Source organism: Rhea pennata, chromosome 28 (genome assembly GCF_028389875.1).
Source record: "Rhea pennata isolate bPtePen1 chromosome 28, bPtePen1.pri, whole genome shotgun sequence".
Classification (NCBI taxonomy): Eukaryota; Metazoa; Chordata; class Aves; order Rheiformes; family Rheidae; genus Rhea; species Rhea pennata.
The window spans coordinates 2385657-2404517 of record NC_084690.1 but is presented as its reverse complement, the minus strand read 5'-3'; the positions used below and the strand labels follow the sequence as shown (position 1 = coordinate 2404517).

At 39.6% G+C, this 18861-nt stretch overlaps 1 long non-coding RNA gene across 1 annotated transcript in view; it reads left to right on the top strand.

The window, feature by feature from the left end:
* Positions 1 to 18861, top strand: part of LOC134151889 (uncharacterized) — a 45846-nt gene that overhangs the window by 4324 nt on the left and 22661 nt on the right. The gene's annotated exons all lie outside the window — the stretch shown is intronic.

Here is an 18861-nt window from a genome sequence, read left to right as displayed (position 1 = left end):
TGCTGTAGAGCAATTGCCACTTGAGCTCCTGGACTGGGAATTGAAGTTCATATACATCAGCTTCTGGTTAGCTCTGAATGGGAGAGTGAAGTTTGCCATGTTGAAGACACATGCTGTTGTGTTCTTTTCAGATCGGCACCCCCTAAAGGAGACAAAAAAGACACAAATAGTATGATTCCCAGGAGCAATGTTCATTTACTGCTATGGTTCCCATATAAGAATAGAGTGGGAAGCTATTTTAGGGAGCCTTCCTCAGGCTGCCTCCAGCCCGTGGAACCAACCTTTTTCAATCCAGTATTGTTTAGCAACTAAGAGACCAACATAAATTTTGTTGCCTGGATTTTCTCACCATGTTCTCAGCAGCAATATGTTTTGCTTTAGGGATAACAATCAATCCTAATTATCAGTTTACCTGCAGAGACCAGTTCTGGAAGAGATAGAACCCTGCAGGACACAATTCAGGATTACGAAGGGTGAAACAGACTTAAGTCCAAAATTTAGTCTAAGATTTCTTTATTAAGCAACTCTATTACACACTGGACTGCTCATTAGTCTGAATAAACAGCCCATTTTAGATATCTATAGGGAAAAACAATTCCTACCAAGCAGATGTTGCAAAGAACAAGTTTCCTACTGAGTGACACAACATTTCAGAGTATCTGGAAGCTGAGTTTAGCCTCAGCTGACTAAATATGGAGAAAAGGTACGTACAATGGAAAAGTGAGGTGAAGCCTGGGAATTAACACAAAGAGGGCACACAGGAAAGCTACAAGTGTCAGCTGAAAGCCTCTCACAACACAGATATGAGTGTAGCCTTCCTATCCAAGACACTGAATGGACATCTGAAAAACTGCCACTGCCACTACTCCCACTACATCTGAGAAAAGGTAAGACTAAATGCCAATGGACAGGACCCTAGTATTCAGTCTTTCAGATATGTTCCTCAACTTGCACTTCACACAGGCATCAAACAGCAACAACTGTCATATAGCTGAATCTCAAAGCTGTATATTTTTGTGCAGGCACAGATGTTTAAAAATTCTTATTCTGAACCATTGAGGTTCCTAGTTCACAAGTAGGGAGAGTGGGATAGAGGGAGAGGAAAAGGTATTCCACTGTGGGAATCTGCCTTTTTTGCAGTGATACAAAACTGGATCTTTATATATTCTTTTCCAAAAGAGGGAACAAGTTGAAGAATAATGCCAAGAAAGGAAAAGATAGATTTTAATAAACATGACAATGAAATGAATAGTGATTGTAGTATTGAGTATCTCTAACCATTATAATCACGGTCATTAAAAGGGTTGATGGTGGCCTGAAAATTAAGAAGCAATCAAACTTGATTTTGAAGCACATAATATAAAACTTCCTAGGAAGTTGAGGAGGTGCAGCAAAAAATGACTGATAGGTATTTATACTCACAACCAACCAGATAACACTCAACCTGTGCAGGAATACGGCTCAGAGGAAGACCGTATCCCAGAACCTAGTGCCTGCCCCAATCCACACTCACCTCCTTAGTCTCTAGAAGGCAGCACAGCTCCTCTAAGCATCTGGAAAGGAGATTCACAGCACAACACAGCAGGCTCTTCTCTTCGCGCAGGGGTGGGACTCTGCCTGAAAATCCACTGCTCTTTCTCCCTCTCTTTCCCCATTAGTACTGTGATGACTCACAATTGCACTGATTCCCTGTATCCCAATGGTTGCGAGGGGCTTGATGCCAGCATCCCTCAAAGCACCCTCCCCTCCCCAGTTGCCGTGTTCAGCTCCACGCTGCCAAGGAGCAGCAGTAAGTTTACTGCTCTGCTGATGTAGCAGGCAGTATCCTTGCCATTACCGTAATCCCCTGCCATTCCCGTATTGCTCAGAAAGAGAGAGCACTAATCAGATGCCAAGGGGTGTCTTAAATACTTTTCCCATGCAAACTGGTGGTTCCTGCAGAGATTAGAAACTGCAAGCTAGCTAGCAAGATCGTGTTTACAGGCCAACAAGTAACCTGAAGATAAATGCACAAAATCATCTGAAAATTACACAGAGGAGGGGAGATATTCCCTTGACATTGTAGCTCTGTTTGAATACAAAAAGAATTGTCTGCCAGGCAAACTGAGTGGGAAGAAAATAAAAAGGAATAGCAACCACACTGACCACTTAATCTGCATGCTGGAATGAAGCACCAGTGTAGGCAGCACAGCTGACCTGGAGGTGAGGGCTTTCCTTGCTTGGACAGGGAAAGCATAGATTTGTGAACACTGTGGATTCCTCCTGTTTTCTCTTGATCTCTTTGGAGGTGAGTGAGAGCCATTGGAGTAATTTCTAAGAGGTAAAAAAAAAAATGGATTTAAATGGATGTTTTGGAAAGTTAAGTATGAAATATTTAAGTAGAATATGCTGTAAAGAGAGTTTTTTTGTTGTTTTGTTGTTTTTTCAAACATGGTTCTCTTTCAACCTGTTTTTGAGGGCTGTTCAGACCTCTTGAGCTAACACTGAGACACTGAGCCTCTTGCACAGACTGGAGTGTTGTCCTTGTACCATGGTCCTTATTTCCCTGAGTATCAAAGAATATTGGGAGAGGCTGAAAATTAAATGAATAAAGGAAAGCTTGAGTTACTGAAGGCCCTTAAAGGCCATGATTCATCAGACCTATTTTAGATGTCTATCTTAAGAAGAGGCAACTCACGCCTTATTTCACTCCGTCAAATGGAAAATGATTCTAGATGACTCAGGTGGAGGGAAGAGAGATGAACCCCATGCAGGATTTTGTTTCTATTGATGCATAGGAGCCTCTTCACACTGATGGCAAGTTCCAGGCTCTTAATTGCACAATGGAAATAAAGATAGATTCACAGCTTCTGTTGTTAACACTATCCTCGGGAAAGTATCGGCTATGAGTAATATCGCTGTTAGAGGACACCTTTCTGGAAGAGAGAGAAGCAGAAAGAAGAAGCAGAAGAAGCAGAAAGTGCCAGACAGTAGCTTTTTCCCTAAAATCCTCAGGGAAAAATTAACGTATTTGCAGTGAAGAACTCATGTACACAGAATGACACTAACAGTTCAGGGTCAGAAGAGTCACTAAACAAACTGTGGTCAATGTATGTCATCAGATGAAGCTGGGCAGGGTAGGCAGGGTCATATCTAAGATGCATGAAGCCATTTTTCTTGGCTGTGGCAAGACCTATAGTGGAGTTGCATGTGTCCAGTTTATAAGTCCCGGAATAATCAAGAAGTGGTCAGAAGAGAAAGGAAAGAATGACAGAAGTCTAGAAAATATGTCCACTATTCACCGCAGGTATGCAGGGGAATGATGAGCTTTCAGCAAGAGCAAAATCTAGGCTAACACAGGGAAAACTTTGCATCCCTGAAGACAGGTAACGCGTATAGAAGGGGTGGAATATCCAACACTGAAAGTGGTCTGTCAGCTGTGTTTTACTTAACTTTTATCCTCTCTTGTGTAAGGATTAAATGTCCTGTAGGGTCCCATCTAATACCATTTTTTACAGTTAAGCTTTACAGAGAAAGGCAAGTCTCTACATTTAAGCACCAGAGAAGATGAATCCTGGGGCATTCTTGTTTCTACCTTCTTGGTGATCTTAGGCAAGTTTATTCTTCCGCCTCACTTTCCTATCGGCGCAGTAAGATAACAATGCTTTCCTCATCCTTGTATCTTAGTCACTTAGACTGCAGTCCTTGTGGAGCAGTGGAGATCTCTGTGTCTAGAGAGTGCTTAACACAAACAACCTCCTAGGATCTCTTGTGTTGTAAATTATACTCATTAACATGAGAGGGTTCCCAGTGGAGACCTACAGGCAAATAATGTGCAGCTGCTCAGTCATTTATAAGCCTATGACCATTTCTTATTTGCCAGCTTCATTAAAACCAGAGGCTTAAATACTGGCTTTTGGCCAGAGTCATCTTCTCATTACAAGTGTGTCATACAAAGGCCTGGCTACACATTGCATGTGTGTCCAATGCCATTTAATAAAGAGCTATCGTTAAACTGCTTAGCATAGTGCGAGACCATGCAGGCAGCCTGAGCCTGGGAATAGAGCTTGAATAACTTGTTCTTGGAGGTACTATAGGCCTTGACAGGATTAGAGTTGTTCGCCTTTTCAGAAAGCAGTGAGAAGTATTGCACTGAGAAATCATCCCTCAGGGTTAGTAATAAGTTTTGCTTATACCTAGGTAAAAGAGAAAACCCAGCTAAGGGCAAGTCATATTAAATGTTGTTTATTAAGCTTCTAAATTAATCAGGAAATAAACACATTCCTATCTCTTTTAAGGTTTGAAGACCCTGAAGCTTGCAGCACAGCTGAGTTGAAAATAAATTGTAAACTCTGGGTTTTTAAAAAGGAGGAAAAATCAACCCAGCATAACTGTTGTTGAGCTGTAGTTGCTCGTGCATTAATGACTATCAATGTGCATTGAGAATACGGATCTTGGAGTATGCTGCTGTATTTGATCTAAGACTTGGAAGAGAGTAGTATGTGCTCAGGACTGATGTCTTAATTTTCCTTACCAGCCTCATTTGCAAGTACTACTATGTTTAAATCTAGAGGTGATATGTTGATAGAAAGATCTGTATGTACTACATAAATGAAAAACAGGTGAAAGATATTTGAATCATTCAAAGCACTCAAAATAACAAGCACACAAATAGTGGATTGAAAAGCCTTGAACAAAAAGACAAGGGCTGAAAGTTCCAAACACGCTAGATTTGCCTGTTCATTTCATGTTCACTTTAAGAGGTATGAGACACCCAAATATTAAAACATGGCTAAAATTTTCTGCCTTGGGATTCATAGGGACTTTTCCACCATGTTTCTAAATTACTTAAGCATAGGCCAGTTGTTGGGTAAACAAGAGCCATGCTTTTGAAAACTCATTTTCAGGAAAGTAAGTTTAGGCCTGAATAATAGCGTACGTAACAACGAAGAAAGTTTCCTTCCCCCTGCAATTTAACAGACAATCCTTAGTTCATGTCCTCAGTCCTGAAACAATTAGTTACTCTAGCTAAGCACTCCTTCACCTGTCATCTGTGGCATGACTGCCAAATTTTAGGAAAGAAGAGAGCTCTTACACCGTTCCATCGCTATGCTGATAATACCAGCTTAATGTAACACTAGAAGTCAAATATGTAAGGATGGAGCATAAACAAAACACCTTAATTCAAGCCAATGGTACTTCCTCATTTCACAACAGATACTTTCCATGATATTACTGCTACTTTGTCTTCATGGGAGTTTATACCACATTCCTCTGTTTTAGCTTGACATTAATATTTAATATGTAAAATGGTTTTAGGTAAGTGTCTCTAAACCATAGAGACAGAAAGCAACCTAACTTGTACTGTGTGTTTTAAATATGTCAGCCGGGTATTCACACGTTGCCTGCCTACATTTAAGAAGCAATGAGATCCAATGCTCTGAAGCTCCTGCTTTCTTGTCATGGACTTGATTTTCTTCCTGAGGCATCTTTCATTATCTCTCTGTGTAACTTTTGTCTGGCAAGGCAGGACTCTCCTTGCAGCCAGGACTCTGGCTATGCTTCCAGTGTGGCACATGCAACTTCTTACGCAAAAGAGTCCTGACTGCAGTCCTCCTAACATCACTGTGACAGAAATAATCCCAGTGTGCTTCTTCATTATTCCCAGATCTGAGCTAGACTTAGGTCTGGTCTTGTGCCTTAGCTTCACCGCAGGCCTGCAAAAATTCTTTTCCATCCAAAGCACACATCACAGAATTTCTTGACTTCTTTAGAGAACCACAGCTCTGAAAAATCCTAGGGAAGAAAGCTTGCATTTATTCAGAAATGTTCTCTTATTCCAGTGGGTCTGGGGACCAATATGAGCTTATTCATCCCCTTGTGTCACTGTGACTCTTGGTGATTGTCCTAGTACAGGACATCTTGTTGCAGCCATGCTAGATTTCTCTTGCCATGTGACTCAGTACATAATTCTGTCATCTCTGGTAAGCCTCCCTGTGGTACTTGAACAGCAGCGTTTGTCCAAGTAATCTTTTAAGCAGCTCAGAGCATAACAATAAGTTATATTTGATATATTGAGCCTCTCATCTACAAGGAGCTTGCATTTCACGTGCTGCCACCTCCAGGCAGCAATTTTTTGCTAGCAACATTACAGAAAACTGTTTAGGAAAAGAATGGGAAAGGATTTATGAGGCTAGTGATTTATCAATCTTTCCATAGACGTACGCTTTCTCATTATTTATCCACAATATCTCTTGTCTGAGATCCCCCTGAAACGGAAGGAGCCCAAACTGATGATAATAGAAATCAGCAGCTTTAAAAGAAATGTGGAAATAGTAAGTACTCTTGGTAGTGTGGTACAGGAAGAGGCTCTCTGATGACAGCATGACCACTGGAATGGGAAGGGATGAGATCCAAAGGTCCCAGCAGTCAATAGCTGGAGTTCCAGAAACTTGTCTGCTGAAGTTACTGGGCTCTTTCTCTTACAGATAGAAGCTGCCACACCAGAATAAATCAATGCTCCATCCAATTGTATTTTGCAAAGGCACCTGAATGTGAATCACTACAGGAGTGGTATAGTTCTTGCTTCACATACGTGACACCAGCAGATACATGTGCACAAAGCAAATCACAATCCTGTTCTGTTACTGCAAGCACAAGATGCTCCATTACTCTTTGATAATAACCTATCCACACCAGTGGAAGAGTCTTTGATTCATTTCAAGTTTATAATTACACTTAATATGTAGCCAGATTATTCTTTAGAAATAATCAGTGAGGAAATACATATTTACTTTTAAATGCATTCTTAGTTTCTTGGGAAGCCTGCTGTTTGCAGTTATACTTGGGTCTAGAGGGCAAAAAATAGCACAACACATCATCCGTACTCTGTGAAATGGATTTACAGTGCAATAAACAACCTATTTCTTTTTATTCTGCTTTTACCCAAATACTTTGTCATTTCACATTTAAGTTGCTTAGTAATTTCTGTGACAGTAGAAGATGCCAGAAATACAGCTATACTCCATGATTCATCAGCAAGGCAAAAACAATCCTGCACATTTGCCATAGGCAGCTATATAAACAGTGTGCCTGTACAGCAGGATCAAACAAGATGTACCAAATTAGGAGCAATTTCTTAGATTCCTCCTCCATCACCTTCATGTAAGACTATTCCTTGCCTGAACACTGGAGCTTCTGAGACTAATTCTAATAATTTGCCCTATTTTTAACTCACTTTCTAATCCATGTGATGTTAGAAACAGACATAGAAAATCTTTCAAATCATGTATTGGATCCATATTTAGTGACATTAATGCCCATCACGTATCATCTAGGAATTCACATTAAAAGCTCATATTTGATAAATTAGCCTAGCACCATTTTAATGTTACCTTCCTACTCTAAAAATGAGGATTGAATAGTAAGGAAAAAGCAATTCAAGACTAGAAATATTTTGATCTGTTTTTTTGAGTTTTTTTTTCCTCCATGATTGAACCATAAGTATTTTAACAAACAGTAAGAATAGCTGGGTTTGATCAAAGGTTCAAGCGTGTTTGGAGTTGAGGTTTCTGCTCTGTCCAATGTTGAGATGGAGAATTTGTGCTGGAAGATTTACATCTTTGTACTTAGGAATATAAATAACTCCCTGTTGACATCTCATAATTTAATACAGGGTTGTTTTGAACTTTCAGAAAAGAGGGGAAGTAGTTTATTTCTTTCTTCTGGACACTAAGGTGTTCCTTCATCTATAATTATTTTGAGAATTTCTTCTTTGAAAGTGTCCAAGATACAGAGAGGTTCTTAGTGCTTTGCCATTAAGAAGGTTCAGGATGTTTCTGATCTTCCTGTGAGAAGGGGCAGTAATCTTAAAGCTGCTTTACTTCTCTCTGTGGTTGTCCTCCAAGTTACTCCCATGCCTCACTCTTCACCTATCTCATCTCCAGGTATCCAGCTTAGGGCTTGCTTTGCATGCAAGGCTTCCAGGGATACAGACTCTGAGCATAAACAAAATGTATAGCACTGCTGAAATAAAGTCCTTAACATGTAAAAGCATTTTGTTTTGCAAATGTAATTACCATTCATGCCTGTTGGTGTTTCAAGTAGTTTTAAGTTTTTAAATGTCAGGCAATTGGGAGGGTTTATTTGCGTATTTGGGCTTTTGTTGCTTCTGTTTTTCAGGAGATGCTAATTTGTAGTAATTATGTTATGCAGTCCTCAGAGTCTGGCTTGGAGGAAGGGAATTATTGGTGTGTATATTTTAGTAACAACAATTAGAGAGACAGAAAAATCTGAGAGAGGAGAAAGAACATATTAGTAAAAAGCTCATGTACATAGGAAGAAAACTGCAGCTTGTTGCTTTAAGGGAATATAAATCTGTCTAGCATTTCTCAAACACCTATGTCTACTGGCATGTCATTGAGATATAAACAATATACATTTCTGTAGACATAATTTGATTCAATTAATGGAATTAAAAGAAGAAATAGGCAATATTTTTGTTGCAATACTAGGAACATAGAAGTAATTAACTTCTTTGATTTGAGATTCTTACGAGAAAAACCCATCAGGAGAGAGGAAAATAAGATAATTCAGACAGTTGTTGCTGGTATTATGGAAATACCTCCGTATCTTAATTAGGGACACAGCATGCTCCATTCTGTTCAGATCCGAAGTAAAAAATGCAGCTCCTATCCCATGTTGCTTGAGATGTAATGTAACGGACAAGCAAAGAAGCAAACACGCTGGGAGAAGGGAGTAAGTTTAACTCGAGCAGAGGAAGTCATAGCTTACCATCTGTCTGGCCAAAATAATCAGCCTGATGGAGCTAGGCTGGCAGGGCAACAAAGTCCACTGGAAGGGCTTGAAAAAGGTCAAAGCAGTAGCTTTACAGGTTTACTTGTTTATTTCTTTGCTGAGGACGTTTTAGAAACTCAAGTAAAATCCTTTGAGGAGTCACTGTTGTCAAGTTGTTATCGCCAGCTGCTCCCAGGAGCCTCGTTCCTTCCTGTGAAATTCCAAGCTGGGCTCAGTGTTCTCCTGTCTATACTGAGCTGCACACAAAGACCAAGAAAGCTGGTGGAAGCCGGGAGTCAGACTGTGTTACTGCAGTTCATGCGATTGCTTCTGACTGCAGTAAAAAATATAGTGCAGGAAAGGACCTTTGAAAAGAGAGCGAGAAAAGCAGGTCAGTAGCTTCATCTGTGGCTTGATCTGCCACTGAAATGGAGGAAAAATTAATTACGCTTTATTTGCCGGTAGTTTTGTTTGTTGTGCAGAAGCTCCTTTCTCTTGGTCCACATCCCAGCCACTAAGGAGTAATGGTTCACTCAAATTTTCTCTAGCATCAAAATCCAGATGTGATTAGCAGAGACCAACATGTTTGAAGAGATTTGTCATAGGTATGATCTATTTTTTGAGAACAGAAGGGAGATGCCTGCTATGTCCTCCGCTTGGCATCCGTTTATCAATACAGGCACGTATTTGATTAGCACATGCCTCCCTAGTGTTAATTAAGAAAACAAAAAGCAACCTGTGGTCACTGCAGGCTATATCAACACTGAGCGAGTGCTCTAGCTACTTTCTGGACGTTTACTGGACTTTGAAGACAAAATCACCTTCCACTCATTTCAGACTTTTCCTCTGGAACATACTATGCTGTGTAACATAATATGTGTAGCATAATATGCTGTGTAATAGGCTTCTAATTCACATCGATGCTTTAGAAAATTCCCGTTCCCTGGAGTTTGCAAAATTCAAGCAAGGGAATGTGTGAATTTCTCAGGCTATTCTCTTACCTTGAGACTGGGCCCCAGTGAGAATGCACAGACTTTCCCAGGCTGGCTGATGTCAGAGTGCCAGTGCACACTGCTTTTTGGCAGAAACGTGGGGCATAATGTTCTTTATATACTGAAGAATGGACCCAAACTAAAACGTTTTTCTCCTCCAACATTTTCCATGCACAAACAATACACAGAATTCCTGTGACTACACGTCAGAGAAGCCAGCCACAAGTGCTGGATTTTGGTATGTAACTTTGTTCTAAACTTAATGCGGCACGGGGAGCTTGGAGGAAGTAGTCACATCATTTATTTTTAGGTGCCTAACTCCCTATCTAGGCAACAGAGAGAGCCACATACTACACAATTCGAAATACCTGGAGTAGGAGACTACTGACTAATTTATTTTCTTGTCTCATGGACTGGAAAATCCCGTGCAAAGAGCAATGGTCCGGAAGAGATTTTAGTTTGGAAAGTATGTGCGTGTTTTTGTGAGTAGTATAGGGAGCATTGCTCCTTTTGGATCGTATTTGATTGTTGGTTTAGCAACCCCAGACCCTAAGAAAAAAAAGGAATGTCCTTCTTGCCCAATGCCTGGGCTACCCACGAGAAAACCAATAACAGAGTTCCTGGTATCTCAGGGCACAGTGTTACTGAACCTTATACTCACAGTACTCCAAAATCCTGGGGCTCAAACTATGGCTCACTTTAGTATAGAGGTTAAAGTAAGAAAGGAAGAACACTTCAGTGAGAAAAGCTGTATATTAATTCACTTAAGCAAGTAAAGACCCAGTAATATCTTGCAGTATGCTTTTCTGCAGATGCATTTCTTTACAAAAGCAATACTTAAACTAGGGTCATGCTGATTTCCCGGTGTTTACAATAACCAAGTAATATTACCTTGCAATACATTAAAAATCATGTTAAATAATACATCTCTCAGAGGCTGGAAATGTATTCCTTTTGCTCATATCATCTGAAGTTAATTGCTTCCTGTAGCGGTTTCTTTTTCAACCACAGGAAAAATATACCTTCTTAAAAATTAGTTGTGAAAGCTACATTTTCTTTTAAATGGTAAGACCTATGTAACTGAATGTTCCTCTTCTTTCAGCTAGATGTGGAAGACTATTAGTGAACTGAACTATAAATGTTTTGGAGATAGAGAAACTAGAAATTAATTCAAGTTGCCCTTTGCAATTTTTTCTTCCCACTCTCTACAGCACACTAGATCACAAAACTCTCAAGTCATCAGGATTGGCAAGAACTGCAGTAGTTCTCTCAAAAATTGATTATCTGGAGAAATGTGTGTTATTTTCAAAAAAAAAAAAAAATTTGAATGCTAGGCAAAAAAGTACAGGATTTTTGTATAATACCAGTTCCAATCCTGTATGAATGGTATTTTAAGATGCTTCACAGACAAACTGGAGAAATAGGAACTGGAAAGATATGCAGCATCCATATTTCACATCAAGAGAAATTAAGACAGAAAGGCTCTTGCTAGAGCAGGTTAACACTTCAGTGAGTCAGTCTTGGAGAAACCTTGCTAACTTCATGCAGTGACCTCTCTCAGGAGGAAAGCTATCCACTACCCATGGTAACTTCCAGTAGGTACTTTCATCTACAAAACACGGTTTGAATTGTTGAAGGCTTTGTGTTGAGACCTGGCAGTCACTACCGAATAGCAGAAGCAGGAGGAATTCTCTCTTTTAAAGTCTTCATATGAACCTGTACACATACGTAATCCTCTTCCTGACCTTTATCCAAAAATAGTCTTATTAGAGCCAAGTGAGGGAGGATAAGTCCATTTTGCAATGACTGCTGAAGTTTCAAGTTTCACTTTCATCCCACATTAGAATAGAAGTAAAATCTTTCTCCAAACCAAAATGACATCAGTCTACTTCTGTATTACAAAACCTGAGTGTTTTCATGCAGATTTCTCCTTACTCTCCGCCTCCAATGTGAGTCCGCCTGAAATAGCAAATGACTGAAATGCTCTAGACAAAAGCTTCTGCTTGACAAAAACTGTTACAACTAGCATGTCACTGCAAAAAAATTCACTTTCAAAATTTCATTGAGCTGAAAAAGTTCTGATCAGCTGTAATATAAGACTCCTGTTGTGCATTACCACTGCACAGTGAATTGCGTAGACTCATAAGCTAACTCCAAGCAGATGGACTTGATTTTAGTTTCCTTTTTTTGCCAGCTTCTCCATTTCCATGCCAGTAAAAAAATCCAGCTACACTGGGGAACAACCGCCTTTCACTTCTATACAAGGCAAACCAAAGCGTTTCTGCCATAGCATTTACTTTTTGGCCTCTGCAAGCTAAATGGATGATTTCCACCAACATCCACAGCTTTTACTCTAAGTCTGTGTTCAAACAGTTCCCAAGCTTTTAAGCCATCTCTCATTGAGTAAACAGTGCATTCATATTTTTATACTGTAAAACTTTTCCTATTTACAAGCACTCAATATATCTGTAGTATTGTGTCCTTAATGGCAGAGACCAGTCTGTACTGGTCATCTGCAAGGTACCGAATACAAGGAGGTGTGAGGATAAAGTACAGACAGCAGCACAGACCCAAACGTTTATGCTGGTAAGAAAGCTTTCTATGAAAATTGCCATTTTTTGACACAAAAATAATAATGCTAACAAAATCAATAGTATATCATATCAAACCGAATTAGAGGAAAAGCTGGTTATTTCAATTGGACTGCAGAATTAATTTATTTAAAATACAAAAGAAATTAGTGTGGTGAAAATACTAATCAAATTTTCTGGGATAATGATAGGAAATGTTTCAGCTGACATCAGGTAGTTATTTTCTTCCACAACTGATTTGCAAAAACTCTTGAAATTTGGACTTTTCCCCCTAGATCCAAGTAAAGACAAACAAACAAAAAAAGGACATTTCAATGCTGACAGCAATTACAGTCTCATTTCTGATGATTTCTAATCATCACCACATTTCTACCTGATAAACAGAAACAAACTGTACTAGCATTACTGAAATGCATTACTGAAATTTCTCATTTGAATTATTCCTAGCAGTTCTCAAAAGGAACACAACAGAAAGTGAAGCTCACCATATTCTACCTGAAAGTTTATCATGTCCACCCTAAAACAGAGTATCTACATGCCACGCTGGGGTGACACCTACTACCTGATTTGGAGATGGGAAGAGGGAATCCCATGCACTGATCCTCAAAACCTAATTCTGGTCAAATGAAAGACAGCAGTCCAGCTCTGGGATATGAGCACGTTTCTGCTACCTATGAGACACGCACCCTATCATGGTGCACACACACTGAAGTGACACCAAGTAACTCCGACTGTTCTCTCCATCCAAGGGAGCAGGCAGGTCCTGCTGTTTGATGCAGTGATCTCCCACGCAGAAGCTGTGTATGGCAGCAGCTTTGCCTGCCACAGCTGGAGCTAATGCAACGTTTCTTTAAAAGCAGATCTCAGGGAAATTACCAAATGGGAAATTGCTGAAAAGAAATTGCCTTATACTAATTGAGAGATCCCTGCATCTATACCTCATCTTTTTGTAGAGTTTGCAAAGGTAATGTTTTGACAAAGCTGAAACCTATTCAGCAACACAGAATCCCTGTAGCTGCTGCAAGCTCATGCAAGATAGAAAAAATGCATGAAAGGCAACTATATGAGGAAGAAAGCAGAAGAGTTTGAATGCAAGTTCAAAGATTAACAGTAAACTTGCCATCAATCAGACCTTAAATTCAGACAGGATATATCTTTTACTGAATTTCTGCCTGCACAATAAGCCTGGTTGACATTTACAGGCCTTTAGTATGAACTGCTGTCAGGGGTTTTTACAATGCAGTTGTCCTGTCCTGATAAAATTTGCTTAATACATCCCTTTCTGGATCTGGTATACCCAGTCACAACTAACGTACTACCAAAGCATCACATCCTCAGTATTGCCCTTTTCTCATTGCTCCCTGAGCTTCCCGGAACATGGTCTAGTGCAGGCACATCTGCTTTGTCACTGTTTTAATTATTTTAATTTTCTAATCAATTTTGGTGTGACCACTAAAATCAGCACTCTCAGCCCAGCAAAATATGTCCTGTTCTTTGACCCGAGACCTTCCATTTGTGGTCTGAATAGGAAAGCAACAGGACAGGGGTTAACATAATCTCAGACTAACAGGCCATTCACTGTTCATATATTTATACTCTGATCCCCTTGATGATTCATTGTTCCTCAGAGAAAAAAACGTAGCATCTGGAATAAATCAACTCTTGGAAGTCATTGGTTTATAAGCAGGAGTCCAACTTGGGAGTTTAAAAGATTCAGAGAACTGATGCTGCAACATAAAGCCATCCACAGATGACTTAATTCTATCTCATGTTTCAAAAGACCAAAAGTCACACCCATCACACAGCATCCAGTGTCTTACAGAAAATACGAATATGGCACCAATACCCTGGATGCAGCTCTAACATTGTAGTATTTGAGAGCTGCATGATTATTAAGAGAAACAGCCCCTGCAAAGTAGGAAAGTGTTCTTATTTTAATGTGGAAAAAAACCTGAGACACAGAGATTAAATAAAGTTTCTGGGAGCAGAGAATTGATCCCAGACATCCCAAATAACCATCTGCTCAGTCCTCATGGCTCTTCCTTTCTCCTCAGTGCCACATGTCTGCAGCTATCTATAAAACTGCTGCTGCTGCTGCGGATTCTCAACAAAACTTAAAAACAGCTGGTTCATGCAACCGGACGACCCTGTCACAGTCAAACATGATGTCTTTAAATTCAGTGCTAAGGAACTCTGGCACAGTGTAAGGAACAGTCGATGCTAGCGTTATACTTTGGATATATACTTATATTTTTTTCTCTCCTTATACTATAGTACCTTTCACAAATATGGCACTTATTAGAGATCAATATAAAAAAAAATAAGTGTAGCATTATTGGATGAAAAAGAGATTTATGGTTTAGATATAGCGCTGGGCCTGGGGGAGCCAAGATCTTGAGTTGATCTCTACTTCTGTTGTAAAATGGAGAGAAAAATTTTCTCTCTTAAGGGCTATTCTCAAGCTAAACTAAGTATCTGTGAGGTGTTATTGTCCTAACGAAGCATACAATATAGTACTCAGAGCTACTTCATTATTTTATTTACATCACTCATCTTTTTGCTGGCTTCTTCATCACCACATCAGAACTGCTGCTTTTATAGTTATGCTGCCATAAAGAAGCACTTGCTGACTGTGTGTCTGAAGGTCTGTACTCACAAGGTCTCAGCATTCACTAGCTGCCCGATGATTTGAAATCACTTATGGTACAGCAAGAAGGAGCAAGGAATGAAATTATTATGATCGTTAAATAGCTAGATGATCTCCGGAGGTCCCTTCCAACCTTACCGATTCTATCTGTTTTTAGCAGGTTGACCTGTCACAGATGAAGTGGTGTCTTGGGAATCTCTCTGTTTTAAAGGAAGTTAGAATCTCTAGTGTTTAAAGCCATTTTAAGGCTTTAACTTTTAAGAAAAACTGGTCATTTGTGGTTGGCTAAAATTTCACTCTAAATCCATTAAGAAAAGAACAAGATGGAAAAGAAGAAAAAATTAAAACACTTCTAACATGTCAAATGGGTGAAAAGTACTGATACAAGCTCTTTCACAGTCTTTTATTTGATATACACAGAAAAAAAATAATTTATTAGCGCTCCTAGGGATTCTTGAATTTTCTTCTTCCAGTGCATGCCTCTGGGGAGAGAGGAGACATCCGACTTCTGGGGCATTTCATACTGCCTTTCCTGTTACAAACAGCCAAACGCCTGCTGAAAATAGTAACACAAAATTGCTACCTAAGGAAATCAGTACTTCTGCCCAAAGCGCAATTTGATAGATACACCATCAAAAAGCTTACAGGTTCTGGTTTGTTCACAAAAATCACAGCAGGACAACAGCAACAACAGCTCCATACTCTGCTCACAGCATTATTCTCTGCAGCACACACTCTGTTTCTCTGACCTATCCATTTCTGAAGCACCTCAAGAGGCAGGGGCAGGAGTTCCACCACTTCTCATGGCAGCCTACCGCACAGTGTAAAATGCTCCTCCTCAGGATGTTTCTCTTTAATATTCAGCTGGGGTGTTGGCCACCCTGGGCATGTAGCCTGCTACAACAACGTAGCATGTCTGGCTACGAACTTCCTTCTTACGAAGCCTTTGCCTCATTTCCTGGTGATCTAGAAGATTGCATTTCATCTGTAGGAATGTTCCTTGCCTGTTTAGAAATAATGTTTGGATATTACAGTAAATTTCTCTTGGGTGAAGAACAATCTAAGCATGTAGCTAAGCAAAATTACTAATGCTCTGCAGTCAAGCAGGGACTGGATCCATTCATTTACTCCAAATTCCTCTGGTTTTGTAAGGCAGGTTTTGCTGGAAGAAATGGATTAAACGATGTCCATGAGGCATATAAGAGAGAAAAGCAAGGCATCTGTTTTCCATTTTCATGAATTTATTGCTACTTTAAAGATACTCCCAGGGCACTGGTATATTTGGGGGTTACAATTTTGCTGGTTAGCAGCCAGGCACAGTGGTAAACTCAGATCAGTTTGGTTTATAGATAAGGCAGTACTTTATGGTTGATACAATTACTACTTCTGCATTTAAAGGTATTTCCTGACATTGATTCCTGACTTGGAGTTTTCTCATCACTAATGATTCAAAACTTCAGGCTTGGGAAAGGACATGATCGGACTGCTTATCAGGAGCTGGGGAGAATTCTCTGCCTGGGCAGAACTCGACAAAAAAGCCAATGCAGAAAACAGTGAGATCTCCAGTGAAAGAAGGGTAATTTCTACTATCTCAGGGCTGTCTCACACCTTCTTTTTTGACTGATGCCTTGAAGTCAAAATGGGGTTCTACTGACAGGCAGAATGAGTGCAAATAGTCAAAGCAAAACACAGACAACTGTAATTATCTATTTTTAAACCTAAGGGAAAATAACTGGTTCCAGAGTGTAGCTGAGACATACATTAAATGCCTGACTTTCATTTGCTCCAAGGCTTCCCACCTTGGAGGGAATGGTTCATTTTCTATTAATGTGAGACAGTGAGAAAAGAAAATAGGGTACAGGGTCAACAACGACCGTTTAGTTGGCATCTAGAAGACTTTTGAAAAGCCTGTGGTTTAACCCTGGCTGAATTCAATTTTTCTGAATATTATTTAAAAGCAAACTTCATTGCTATGCAGCAGGAATGCTCACAAATCCTGTGCTCACACAAGCAGATTTATATTACTGACTGTTGACCAACCTCTGCCTCCAACCAGGATTTGTGAGATCTTTCCAGCCCACCCTGAGGCACAGAGAGATTTTGCTTTGTAAGCAAATGTAAAACCCAGAGGGTCTTGAAAATCTGGGGTATGAGGTGGGGTTGCAAAGAAAGGAGCATTTTTTTTTTTTTTTAAGCAACTACACATCACTTCCTTGCTTCTCTGGTTCACATTTATCATGTTCATCTTTTTAAAATTTACTGTTAAGGTGAACAGAGCTGTGAAAACCTAAAGCTTGTTTGTCTGCAATAGCATCTGTAGCAAATTTATATAGTAGGTTCATTGTATCTAAGAATCCTTCCTGGAGCTGGTTTATAGATAAAGTATACAAATGCAGCTTTAGCAATACTGCACTATTGTTCTCCGTAAAATAACTTGGCTAATGTATCAGTCCATTCCTCAGTAGTATTACTGCCGTCCCCCAAAATATGGAAGAGATATTGGACTGCACTGTTAGAGTGGGGTCCAGCAAAAAGCCTCAAACCAAAATATTATTTGTCCAAGCTCTGAAGAGGTCTGACCTGGGTCACATTTCAGTAGCACATCTGATCTTTAAATCTTCCTGGGATTTGATTTTCACTTGCATTTTGGGTGCTCTGATGTACTATTCGTGCATGGAGCATGAATTCTCAATAATTTCGAGGAGACAATAGGAAAGATGTGCTGCATTTTTTTTACGTTGATGGAGAATGGATAAAATACCTTGAGAGGTGTGGAACTATTTAATTTCACATGTGAGCTAAATGTGCACATGACATCAGAAATCTGGCAAAGAACGAACTGTAGGTACTTGAAATTGGTGAGAATTTTGCTATTTTACGTTCCCTGTTCCACTTTGAAATAGCTTTTTCTTTCCCACAGCTCTTTCAGAATCAGGTTCTAACTAACAATACAGCTTAGAAGAACTCTTCAAATGAGTGCTTTGGGATTTCAGCCATCCTATGTACTTCAGATCAGATCTAGACTCCTAGAAGGGATAGGGAAGGGGCAAAGTATAGGGAAGTAAGCAAAGAGAATTATCTTTCTTTCAGGCTCTTCCCATCAACAGATACTGATCACTTCCCAAAGCCATTTTTTCAGCTACAAAATGCCTTTGATTAAAATTTTATTTGGCAGCCTCTTGGATTAGATATTTTATCATCATGATGACCACTTGGGCCCCATAATGTGAAGAAGGAAATGAAATGAGAAGGCAGTAACCTGAAGTAAGAACTGAAAAATTAGGGATTAAATGCCAGGCACACACTCTTCAAAACTGCCGTGCCACTTTACATATTATAAAGTCAATTACATTTCATTGGGATGGATGTAATTACCACAGAAAATTCTCAGAGGCTAAAAAAAAGATTCTGTTTAATCTATGCATTCTGAACGGGATCTGTAAATCTCAGTGTTTTTGTGAAGAGGCCGTAGATTTTCTGCCATGTTGTTACGATACCTGGAACTCTCTCCACCTCAGAAAACTGGGGTTGTTTTAAACAGCAAAAATAACCTGTCTAGTACAAAATCTGCTCAGGCATCGGTGAAGTTCCAGCTTTCTTTTCTTTTCCTTTTACCAGCAAACGCTATACTACATAGTGAGACAGCTTATTGTAGGAATAAATACTACAGAAGATGAGTCAGCTGCAGAGGAGGAAAGGACTGTACAAGTAACTTTCTGTGGAAATAATATCTTTAGAGAGTCAACAAAAGGGAAGAAATCAGCACTTTATTTAGTTGCTATAGAGCAACACTGGTGATCAGAGATGACAAAGATGTTTAATGTAGAAGAGTCAGGAAAAATTTCAATACCTGTTG